We start from the raw sequence: 12,351 nt of genomic DNA, 5'->3' as shown, positions 1-12,351 counted from the left end.
CTTAAAAGCGTAGAGTTTCGTCCCTGCTAGGTCAATCTGCGACGACATCATACACACAGTCCCTGTTTACCCAGAGCGAGGCTCATATATAGTTAAATACTACATTGTATGGACTACTGGCGTACAAAGTAAGCGGTGCATATCCATAAGTTACGCCGCACCAACACCAGTGCACGAAAAAGTCGACCATGAACCCAGGAATTCTTTACCATGTTTCTCTTTAATGTCTTCAATATGTGAATGCGATCTCTATAAGGTTCTCAATACGTACATGTGCTTGAAGGTCAACTCCGTCTACCGGAATTACTGTAAGTTTTCGTACACGTCCTTTTTTGTCCAAAATAATTAATTTTCGGACATGCGCGTTTTCGTCTATCATAAATGACTCTAAATTTTCTGACAGTATATTTAACAGCGCTATTTTAACAGATTTTGACACTGTTTTCGTTTATCTTGTACCACTTTAATCATGTTTTGCGACAATGGACCATAATTAATTAACATTTGCGTAATTGGCTAAATAACCGTGAATGCCAACAGAAAACAATCGCTTCACCCAACAGCCTTTTAAATTATTCCTATTAAGGAAGCAGTCTGTTTAATGATTTGACTTTTTTGTTCTGTATCATTTCAGGCAAGAGTTAGAATGCTTTGAAGTTGTATTTATTTCAACGTAGAAACACTATTGTGATTTGAGTTATTGGTTTTATTTCAATATCATTATAATTTTCGGACATTTAATGTCTCTAAATTTTCGGACACTTGCATTTTTTGAATATTTACCGTATCTTTATTTTCGGTCACGACTTTTTAAAATTATTTTTAAGTGTCCGAAAACTTAGACTAATAACGGTAAGTATTGCGCATGCTCATAACGTCGCCACATACCCACGTTCTCGCCACATTCCAGAAAATACTCTCCACGTCCTCTCGGGACCATGTGTATGGTTGTTTCGACTTACCAAACACTCTTCTGGAAATAAATTTAAAAAATTCGCTGGTGAGTAGTAAATTGCTTGCTGATTGAACGTGTGTGTGTTCATTTTGAAGTTTGAGGTTTAATAATGGGTGGATCCAGAGTGTGTTCTCGCACCCATACATGTACCTAAGTAGCTTACGAGACTCACGAAAGTTGTGACGAATAGTGTTATACCGGTAATTGCAGTATTCAGCTATTTCGTCGTTACTGACAGATTGTCAATTAAGGTGTTGTAGGAGATAGTCGGAGTACCCGGAGGAAACCCCAACTGCTCGGTATTGTGACTACTAACCAAAAGAATATGATTGCTGGATCGGAGATTGAACCCGGGTCGTCTCGTTGAGAAGAGCGTGTACCAACCACACTGTGTTAATCGGACTGCCTGCCGCTCAAACACTCTTAAGTCAATACCCTGCTCACCGACCATATCGACGATATTGTACGGGCATAGGCACTTTTATCTTAACCGGTACATTCAAACTTGATGCGGCGACCAAGTATTTTCTCGTGCGGTGAGTTCTATGTATACGTTTCTAAATGGACAAACATCATTCTAGAAAGGGTTCGTGTTGGTTTCTATCCAAATCATCACAATCATGTGACCAGCATAAGCTTGTAGCACCACATATTTGAGGTAACCTGTATTGTGTTCATTGTAAGTCTTGTTAACACGTTCATGGTTGGTAAATATTCTATATAGATCTACGTGTATGATACAAACCATATCGTGTATATATTATAACCGTCAAGTCTAAACTGATAATGCATCTCTTTATCCATTTATAGTTATAACATGTGTCTGTTATGAATTGCTTCACATTGCAAATAGACGATACGTGTAGTGATGCTTTACCATCTTAAAGTTCTAATGATCTGTGTTCGCCTAATTCGAAGGTTAAAATCAAGTACGTAACATCTATATCGGCTTATCTCGCGATATTTCATCAATGCCTTCGCTTTTGTTTACAAATAAATCTGCATGCCCTAGTTGTTAAATCTGAGAGAAAACATATCTAGTTTTTCATTTCATTGTATCTCTAAAATATTTCTCAAGTATTTCTCAAAGATACTTATATGGTTTGGAGTGAGGTAATAAGCCTACAAATTTGTTTTCAAGACTGATATCTGAACCTTTGTGCGAAAGTGTTAATTTGGTCCTGAAAAGTTCCATTCTCAATACGTTCACTAATCATTGAAGTAATTTAATAAGCAATGGTATTACCGCACAGTTTAAGTATTCAGGAGACAATGTTATCAAGTCTAGACGCTTTATTGCTTTTCAAAATTAGCAAGCTGGCCATATGGACATTTCTAGACATCGTATATTGGTAGAGGTTCGATGTAATACATATGTGATTTTGATTATCACACAAATGGTTCATGTTCGATCATTTAATACCATTAACAAGGCCCTATTGTTTGAAGAAAGAGGTCTGCGAATATAATAATGAATTTAAAGGGATCTTTTCACGTTTTGGTAAATTGACACAATTGAAAAAAGTTGTTTTAGATTCGCAAATTTTCGTTTTAGTCAGGATATGGGTGAGGAAACAGTAATACTGAACATTTACCATGGTCTAATATAGAAATTATATGCATCTTTTGACGATTTAAAACCCTGAAAATTATAGAGCGTTGCAACGCGAAACGATTGAATAATTTGGAGAGTTTTGTTGTCGTTTTATTTTGTGAAACTACAAAGATTGCTTATATAAAGTATAAAATACGTCTCTCAGGCATATACTTGGCAGGATGGCCGTGCGGTCTAATTGGTTTTTACTCCGGAGGTCACTGGTTCGAGCCCTGCTGCGGGCTACTTTTTTTCCTTTTTTAAATTTTATTCTTGATTTTTTACTGGAGCTTTTTAAATCCAATGTTTACATTTATCAATATAGAGCATTTAATGACAAACTTCAAAACATGCCAAAATCTGTGAAAAGGCCCCTTTAATCAAGACAATTCAGAGGATGTGAATGAATGTTCTTTAACAGTTGCTGATCCCCGTGGCTTCATAGTGCATCAGTGATAAGCATCCGTCCCTCTCGGATATGTGGGCAGTCGCTCCGACGAACAAAATCGGCGAGCGACAACCCTTGCGAAGGGCGGACAACGCAGGCGCCGGAAGTTCCCGGTTGGCAGGCTATGTAATCGCCGTCCCGAAGCATGGTGCGGTCGTCTTTGGAAACAGCAAACATGTCACCGGAAGCGGCTCTCCAGGGACCGGAAGTGTCTAGGAGCCGATCCCGACAACAGCGGTATTTAAGCGGCGCTGGTACATTATATTTGTGTTCAGTCTTGGAAGCTTCATACAGGTAAAATTACGCTGTTTAATAAAAAGAAAGTATGATATTGAGTGTAATCTAATTCAAAATGTACCCTGAGGTCCATTGTGGGAAAACTCGGATTTATGCTTTTGCGTAAATTGTCATCCCAAATAAGCTTGTGAAGTCTGCATAAGCAAATCAGGGACGACATTTTCCGTCGTTTATTTATTTTAAAGAAATCTCGTTTAAACGAAATTTCAATCTAGTCAAAAGTGTCGTCCCTGATGAGCATGTGCGTAATGCACAGCTTATCTCGGACAAAACTTTACGCAAATGAATTATTTAAGGTCAGTTTACCCAGGACGCGGCTCATATTATTCTCTTCCTTAAAAATATGAATCATTTGCCAACCAAAACAAGCACTTGAATTGAAAGAAAAATTGTGTCTATAACGAATCAAACGTAAATATTCGTATACTTTAAATTTCATTTTAGTTTTTTTTTTCAATTTACCGATTTTTTATTGTAATATATAAAATTTCATTGCAAACGTGAGTATTTATAAGAAAGCAATCAAACGTTAAGTACATTCATTTTAACATATTCATGTCGAGTTAGAGAGTATTGCCTTGACCATAACACACCATCCACATTCTAAACACTATTTGCACAATGTAATGTTTACGACGCATTTCGATACATTACAAATGATAATTGTATTTACAAACCAGAACATGGCTAATAGAAGTAATATGACTGCAATATGAATGAATACCGCAACAATCCCAATGAGCTCTGCTCTGAGAAAACAGGGCTTAATGCATGTGGGTAAAGTGTTTTCCCAGATTAGCCTGCGCAGTCCACACTTGCTAATCAGTTGCGGCACGTGCCGCTGTACGGTACTTTTGTTTAAGTATCTTCTTACTGAAAACTCAGTTTAGGCGGAAAGAGTAAGACTGGTTTGCACAGAACGATTATCAAATACATAAAAAACATATATATGCTCGGCTTTTCCACAGGCCGGGAACACGTGGAACACTAAATGAGGTATACCCCATAAATTAGTCAAAGGTTCTAATAAGAACATATACATTCTGTGTTGTAAACATTTTAGTAATCATTTTTTGTCATAATATTGTGACTAGAAGTTAAATAATTATGACTGAATATTACAGACGGACTCATTAATAGGGCGAAACCCCAAAACACAACACGATCCATACAAACACAACACGATCCATACAAACACAACAGGATCCATACAAACACAACACGATCCATACAAACACAACACGATCCATACAAACACAACACGATCCATACAAACACAACACGACCCATACAAACACAACACGATCCATACAAATACAACACGATCCATACAAACACAACACGATCCATACAAACACAACACGATCCATGCAAACACAACACGATCCATACAAACACAACAGGATCCATACAAACACAACACGATCCATACAGACACAACACGATCCATACAGACACAACACGATCCATACAGACACAACACGATCCATACAAACACAACACGATCCATACAAACACAACACGATCCATACAAACACAACACGATCCATACAAACACAACACGATCCATACAAGCATAATACGATCCATACAGACACAACACGATCCATACAAACACAACACGATCCCAAGAAACACAACACGAGCCATACAAACACAACACGATCCATACAAACACAACACGATCCATACAAACACAACACGATCCATACAAACACAACACGATCCATTCAAACAAAACACGATCCATGCAAATACAACACGATCCATACAAACACAACACGATCCATACAAACACAACACGATCCATACAAACACTATCCTTGCCTTGTTTTTTTAAATACATGGCAAAATACTTCTCCTGCCGTGCTTTTCCACAGGCGGTCGCCTGTAACACGTGTTTGAATGTTTATTGTGGTTATAAAGCTAGATAAGTACCAAATGACTAACTTCAGTTTTATGACGTCAATATAGTTGCATACGCCCACAGATCAAATACATAAGAATACCCTATCCCTGCCTTGGTTTTCCACAGGCGGACGCCTATAACACGTGTTTAAATGTTTATTGTGGTTATATAGCTAGATTAGTACCAAATGACTAACTTCAGTTTTATGACTGAAATATTGTTGCATAGCTCCACAGATCAAATACGTAAGACTACCCTATCCCTGCCTTTCATTTCTATAGGCACCAACATGTCCATACACACGGCGTGAGCTCCGTATGTTTCTATGAGTCTATACAACATCCGTTAATCGCCGTGGCGTAGGGAAAATGGAGTCCGCCTACCGACCTGCAGGTCATGGGCTCGATGCTCACTTTGGAGGCTTTGTTTACATGTCCTAAAATATCCCGACTACTGAGCCAACACAGGAACATGACTCGATAGCGTTTCAAGAAGCCTTTGGCTTACAAAGCAATCGAGCAAACAGTAAATAAAGTTTAAGAAATAATATTTTTCTATCATAGTTCGTTGTCGAATAACCCACAGTAAGAAGTATAGATGCGTAGGAACTAAATCACGAGTGCAAAGCACGAGTGATTTGATAACACGCATCTACTGGTCATGTACGTAATTCCGGCCACTTTTGGGACTATTTAAGAAAAATCTTTAGTGTTAGGCAACTGGTTGAAACTAAACTTCACATATATAATCCTGGGTTCAAAACTAACCTAGCATGAAAATTTAAATAGAATTAGATCGGTGAATGTTACTTAATGAACAGAAAATGATGACATGTAAACTATCCATTTTCGTAGGTTAAATGTACCTAAAAAATCGGCCACTTTTCAGTTTGATCTGCAGATAAAATTACAAAGCATTATCTTTTGACAAATGTCCTCAAATTCAGAGTATTAATCAATGTTTATACTATTAAAATGTTTGACTTGAAATTTAAAATAAATGCGAAATTATTATACCAGTTACTCCCCCTACCTATTTTAATAAATATAAACAATGGGAAACTGCTAATTCATTAAAAAAATATTTCTTTTTAATGTGTTTAATAATTTTTTTCAAACATAGCTAAAAAAGTAAACACATTTTGTTTGAAAAGTTGACTTAAGTGTTGATTATTAGTAAACGCTTATATATAATATTAAAACATGTAATCTAGCAATATTCTTATAAAGGGAGGTAATTCATATATTAAAAAATATATTTAGGTTCTGATTTTTATGTTTTGAATATAATTTTTTGTACAATTAATTGGTAAAACTTTAATTTAAGTTTATTAAATAAAATAAAAATAATTTTATCAAATATATTTGTTTCTTATATGAATATATTTGTTGAAACAAATGATGACATAACTTTCCCCACGAGCCAAATATTTCCCGCTATATTTGTGACATTTTAACACAAAAGTTTACAGTGATGTGGTTCTTACATTTGCAAAATATTGAGAGTAGGGATGGTTTTCATGTTGATTTTTCTAAATAAAAACAAAATATGTGCGTTAAGATCATGAAAATGATTTTACATAGGTGGCCGATTTTTTACGTACAGGCCGGAATTACGTACATGACCAGTATACTCCTAACTGTGGGTTATTCGACAACAAACCATGATAGAAAAATATATTATGGCATTCTAAAACGATTCTGATTGATTTGGTTCAAGCCTTTGGGCGTGAACTATATTTTTCAATACTCCGCCCTTCTTAGAACAAAGTTCACTATCAAGTGACGTCATTGAATTGTACAAACATATGCCGTCGTATTCATTCATAAATATTTTGCAAATGACGTCACTTTCATTGAGAACGACAATGATGGAAACTAAATGACGTCACGTTTATTGAAAGCGGACCTGCTATAAATGTTTTCTAAATTACGTTTCCTTACAAAAAACATTTTTTGTAGGCGTGGTTATGCTACTTATCACCAAATATACAATTTGTTGTTTCATTACATTTATCACGGATTCTAGATTACACGGATAAGAAACGGGACCGTTACGCCAAATATCTTGTCGTGTCTAAGTCACGTGACCGTGTCGTAACTATCGATCTTTTATCGAAGCGCCGAGGTTATAAATTTGATGTACTCACTCACGTATTTTGTTAAATTATAGTTTCATTTCTAGGCCGATTTTGACAAATTATATATCATTAGAAAGCTAACGTAACGTAGTTTTCAGATATATCATTATATATTGAGTTTTTCTTCTGATTTCGGCAGCCCGGCGAGTTATAACTTTAACTTTTGCAAATAACATACCGTTTTGGAGTTTTAGAATCTAGATTTACGGTTGACATGTTCGTACTTTATACCGATTTGTAGCGTTTATATTTGGAGTTCAGTTTTAAAAATAACATCTTGCTTAGGAGAATAGAATTCTGTATACGATAGAAAAAAAAATGTTTAAAAACTAAAGTAATTAAGGAATGAAGGCGGGAAAATGTAGCGCGCGTTCCTAACGCTCTGAACTGATGCTACGGTCTTGGCGATTATGCTTTTGTTTAGATACCGGCCATTGAATTTCCTTTGCCATGATTATTATATTTTTTATGAAATATATTGAAATATTTTGTTCTAGAGACATATCCATAAAGCTAAGTATTAATGAAGCTTAATAAATTTACGATTTCAGCTCTTGATTATAACACAGAAAGGGTGTTAATTTTATGATGAAACAGCGTATACAAATGTATAGCGGACCCTCTTGATATTTTTCGGCTTTGCATACTTCAAATATAATGGGTGTCAAAACATTCATCGTTTGTTGTTTATTATCAAAAAGGTAATTATGTAAAATTATATGAAAGGTTATTAACCATAAATTATAAATTAATTAAAATTATTTAAAGATTCTTGAAAATCACGGTCAACTGTCTATGCATGTATATTGAAATATCTTTATAAGTTAACAGAGTTATAAATATATAGAATTCTAAATTAAAACACTGTATTATTTGTATTTTTCGGAAAGATTATTCATACACTCTTTATAGGACTACGAAATGACGGAGTTTTTTTACCGGTACCCGCTAAATACGTCAAATGTTAAGTATTAGATTTTTTAAATGTTTAAAATGTACATGTATAGGTATTAAGCACTTATAATTATTGTGATTTAGCTGGCTGACATCTATACAGTATTTAGTTTATGGCAATCTGTATGGGCAGATGACTATAAATGTTTTCAATACGCTACATATCTCATAAACGCAAAATTGAGTATTGGGCGTTACATTACTCCAAGAAATGACCACTTATACCACGAGAAGACATGGAGGTATCATAAAAAGTGTAATCAGACCAGACATTGCCACCTGTGGTTAGGGACCAATATACAAGTATAGGTCCCTGCTGTGGCGTATGACACCATAGTGTTATTTAGTATTGGTCGGCACAGTATCTGATCATAACGAGATAATTGGTTTGTGCTGAACACAGGGGCAATAAAACCACAGATCTATCAATAAACAAGATTATTGAGATATCTTTTTTTGAACACCGCGATAAAAATGCTCAAACCATGGACTCTAGAATACACGGATAAGAAACATGGCAACATTCTCAGAATCATCACTGCTATATGTGTAATCACCTAACAATTCGTCTAAAAATAATTTATATATTTGAGTTGAAGACGATGTACTGTTGTTTAAGTCTGAATAAACTATCTGTCTGCCTGTCTAAATCCAAGCCGTCATCGTCCCGGTGAAAAAATCTGATTTTCAATAGTTGGACATGATGCCCTGATGTCAAAATACGAAATGACCCGCGTAACACGGACCGTGATTTTCAAGAATCTTTAATAAATTGATAATTTAAGGTAAATAACATTTCAAATAATTATACATAATTACCTTGTTGATAATAAACAGCAAACGATGAATGTTTTTGACACCCATTTTATTTCAAGTATGCATGCAAAGCCGAATAATATCGAGAGGGTCCGCTATATACGCTGTTTCATCATAAATTTTACAACCTTTCTGTGTTATAAACAAGAGCTGAAATCGTTAATTTATTAAGATTCATTTATAATAAGCTTTATTGATATGTTTCGTGAACAAAATACTACAATATATTCCATAAAAAATATAATAAGATGGCAAAAGAAATTCAATGGCCGATTTCTAAACAAAAGCATAATCGCCAAGACCGTAGCATCAGTTCAGTGCGTTAGGAACGCGCGCTACATTTTCCCGCCTTCATTCCTTAATTACTTTGGTTTTTAAACAAAATTTTTTTCTATCGTATACAGAATTCTTTTCTCCTAAGCAAGATGTTATTTTTAAAACTGAACTCCAAATATAAACGCTACAAATTGGTATTAAGTACGAACATGTCAACCGTAAATCTAGATTCTAAAACTCCAAAACGGTATGATATTTGCAAAAGTTAAAGTTATAACTCGCCGGGCTGTCGAAATCAGAAGAAAAACTTAATATATATTGATATATCTGTTTACTGCGTAACGTAAGCTTTCTAATGATATATAATTTGTCAAAATCGGCCGAGAAATGAAACTATAATTTAACAAAAGACGTGAGTGGGTACATCAAAATGTATAACCTCGGCGCTTCGCTGTACGCTAATCGTAAAAGATCGATAGCCACGACACGTTAAAACGCGCGGTGGTAAAACATAAAATTTGTATTTCTTGTGTTTAACTCGCTATAAATCCATTAATAACAACAGGAATATACTAAAAGTTATATTTTTTTGAAAGAGGAATTAATAAGCAACAAGATAACGTATAAACCAATAAAATCGGATGAATAGTTTTTGCATAAGATTGAATTTACTAAAGTAAGGGTCAAATACTCGATTCATCTCCTGTCAATATACACTCCGTGCATTTATATACATGCTACATGTATTACATTTCTTTTAGAGCGGGTTTTAGCACGCGCATTTTACTGCAATATTTTCTTTTTTTTCGGAACTATTTTCGAAACATTAAGCTCCGCCCATAATTTATTGCAGGATAACCCACACTTGAGTTCCTTCTTTGTCTATAGAAAACAAGTCGCTTGCCGTGTTAGAATAAACTATAACACACCCAGTGAGGAAGAAATATATGACATGTTTAACCTGTTTCGTAATGAATGTCGATTTATTGCAGGCTGTCGAATTGCGGCGCGCTCCTGATCGGGTTCGGCGGGTCAGTTCCGTTTGCCGCTCCCGCAAAGCTGTCGGCGGTCTGGTTTCCGCCGGACCAGCGGACGACGGCGACGTCCATGGCGTCTTTCTCCAACGACTTTGGCGTCGCCATGGTATTCATCATAGGTTACCTACACGTATATGAGGCAGTGGTGTCCTTAATCATAGGTGACCTATATAGCAGGCAGGGTTAGGCCTTCATCACAGTGTACCTACAAATAGGGCACTGTAAGACGTTCAAACGAAACTGCAGTAAAAGCTTAAAGATAAAATGGCCGTCCATGATAATCCTGCGTAGTCTGCAAGGGAAAATATGGAATAACACTTTACGCACATTCATTAAATCCTGTCTTCCCGGAGCGCAGCGCGTATATTACTTTTGTTATCATTGTCAATAAAATTGTCTTGGCCGTTTTGAATGTATGAACAGTGGTCTGGGTTCTGATTATTGCAGGTGTTTTGACAGGTTTAATTGCCATTGGTTCTGCTCTTACAGTTTTCGCTATGGTCTTTGCCATAAACTAAACACGAAATGCAAATGATATATACCGCGCACTGGCTCGTCATTAGTTAGCCTGTGCAGTTCGCATAGGCTAATCAGGGACTAAACTTGCTGCCTTTTTAGAATTTTTCGTGATAAGAAAGTGTCCAATGAAGGAAAATACAGTCTAAGTGAAAAGGTTCGAACCGTTAGAACAGCACAGGCTGTCTGGGATGACATTAACGCACATGCATTAAGCCCAGTTTTTCTAGAACGATTTTTTTTTCATTTGAACGGATTGCCATCAGTCAGCGTATTGTAAACGGGAAGAGGACAATTACAACGAGCGAGGCATGGTATAGGGGAGATAACCCTGGGTTATGGTTAGGTTAGGGTTAGTGTTAAGGGTCGGGTTAGGGTTAAGGTATGGGTTAAGGCTAACCCTAACCCAAACCCGACCCCTAACACTAACGCTACCCCTTACCCTAACCCTCTAACCCCCCATGAGCATTACACTACCATGCCTCGCTCGTTGTCGTTGTCCGCTTCCCATTGTAAACATGCAGCTCTCATACGAAAGCGTTACCTGTACACTGCCTGGGAAATTTGGCTTATTTGGGGCAAAACTTTGGTTTATTCCCATGCTATACCTTAAGCTCCGTTTATTCAATTATCAAAATAAAAACATATTAAAAAATATGTATCATTGTTAGCAATCACAGTATATTTTCATTAAGACAAGTTTAAGCAAAGTGTAAGTTTTGTTGTATAATCAATTGATAAATGATTTGTGGAATATAGACATTTTATCATGCTAAAACAAAATAATCGCCGTTAATCACGAAAGTTCCCAATTTTGAAGAAAAACTTTCCAGTAACAAGTAAAAATGACGAGGTTTGTCACTCGATGTTGTTCGACTTTGCTCATAGTCATGGTGATAAAGTAAAGGCAAGTAGTTGCGCTGTTTCACAAGAATGGAAGTATATTTTATCATATAATGTTAAAACAATAAAGTGTTACCGTCCGAAACGTACATGCATCAAAAGCCTTTGGCTCATTGAAACGCTCTCGAGACTGTTTCGTGGATAGAACCAATACTTGGTGTATTTTGGGGAGGTCTGAAGAACACCCCTACAGTGGGGATCGAATCCACCTCCTCCCGGTTTCAAGACGGACACCGAAATCCACTACGCTACGGGGACCCCCTATAAGTCTGTTCGTGACGCTAACACTTTCATGCGCCGCTACAGGTCCAGCCATGGTGCGGACACAATGACACTGTCACCTACAGGTCTGTAACATGACCTGAATAAGGCGAGTCTGTAACTATATTTAATCTTCGCTCTTGGAACACAGGGTTCAATGCATGTGCGCACAAGTTAATCTGGGACGTAACTTTCCGCTGTTATTGAATTTTTCGTTCTCTTCTGAATTTAAGGCGGAACATGTT

General features: G+C 36.3%; 1 protein-coding gene across 6 annotated transcripts in view; it reads right to left on the bottom strand.

Moving 5' to 3' along the window:
- The window catches only part of LOC127874273 (G-protein coupled receptor 157-like), a 169,207-nt gene that overhangs the window by 30,578 nt on the left and 126,278 nt on the right, over nucleotides 1-12,351 (bottom strand). The window lies entirely within an intron of this gene.

The sequence above is a fragment of the Dreissena polymorpha genome, chromosome 3 (assembly GCF_020536995.1).
Source record: "Dreissena polymorpha isolate Duluth1 chromosome 3, UMN_Dpol_1.0, whole genome shotgun sequence".
Classification (NCBI taxonomy): domain Eukaryota; kingdom Metazoa; phylum Mollusca; class Bivalvia; order Myida; family Dreissenidae; genus Dreissena; species Dreissena polymorpha.
This window is presented reverse-complemented; position numbering and strand designations above follow the sequence as displayed.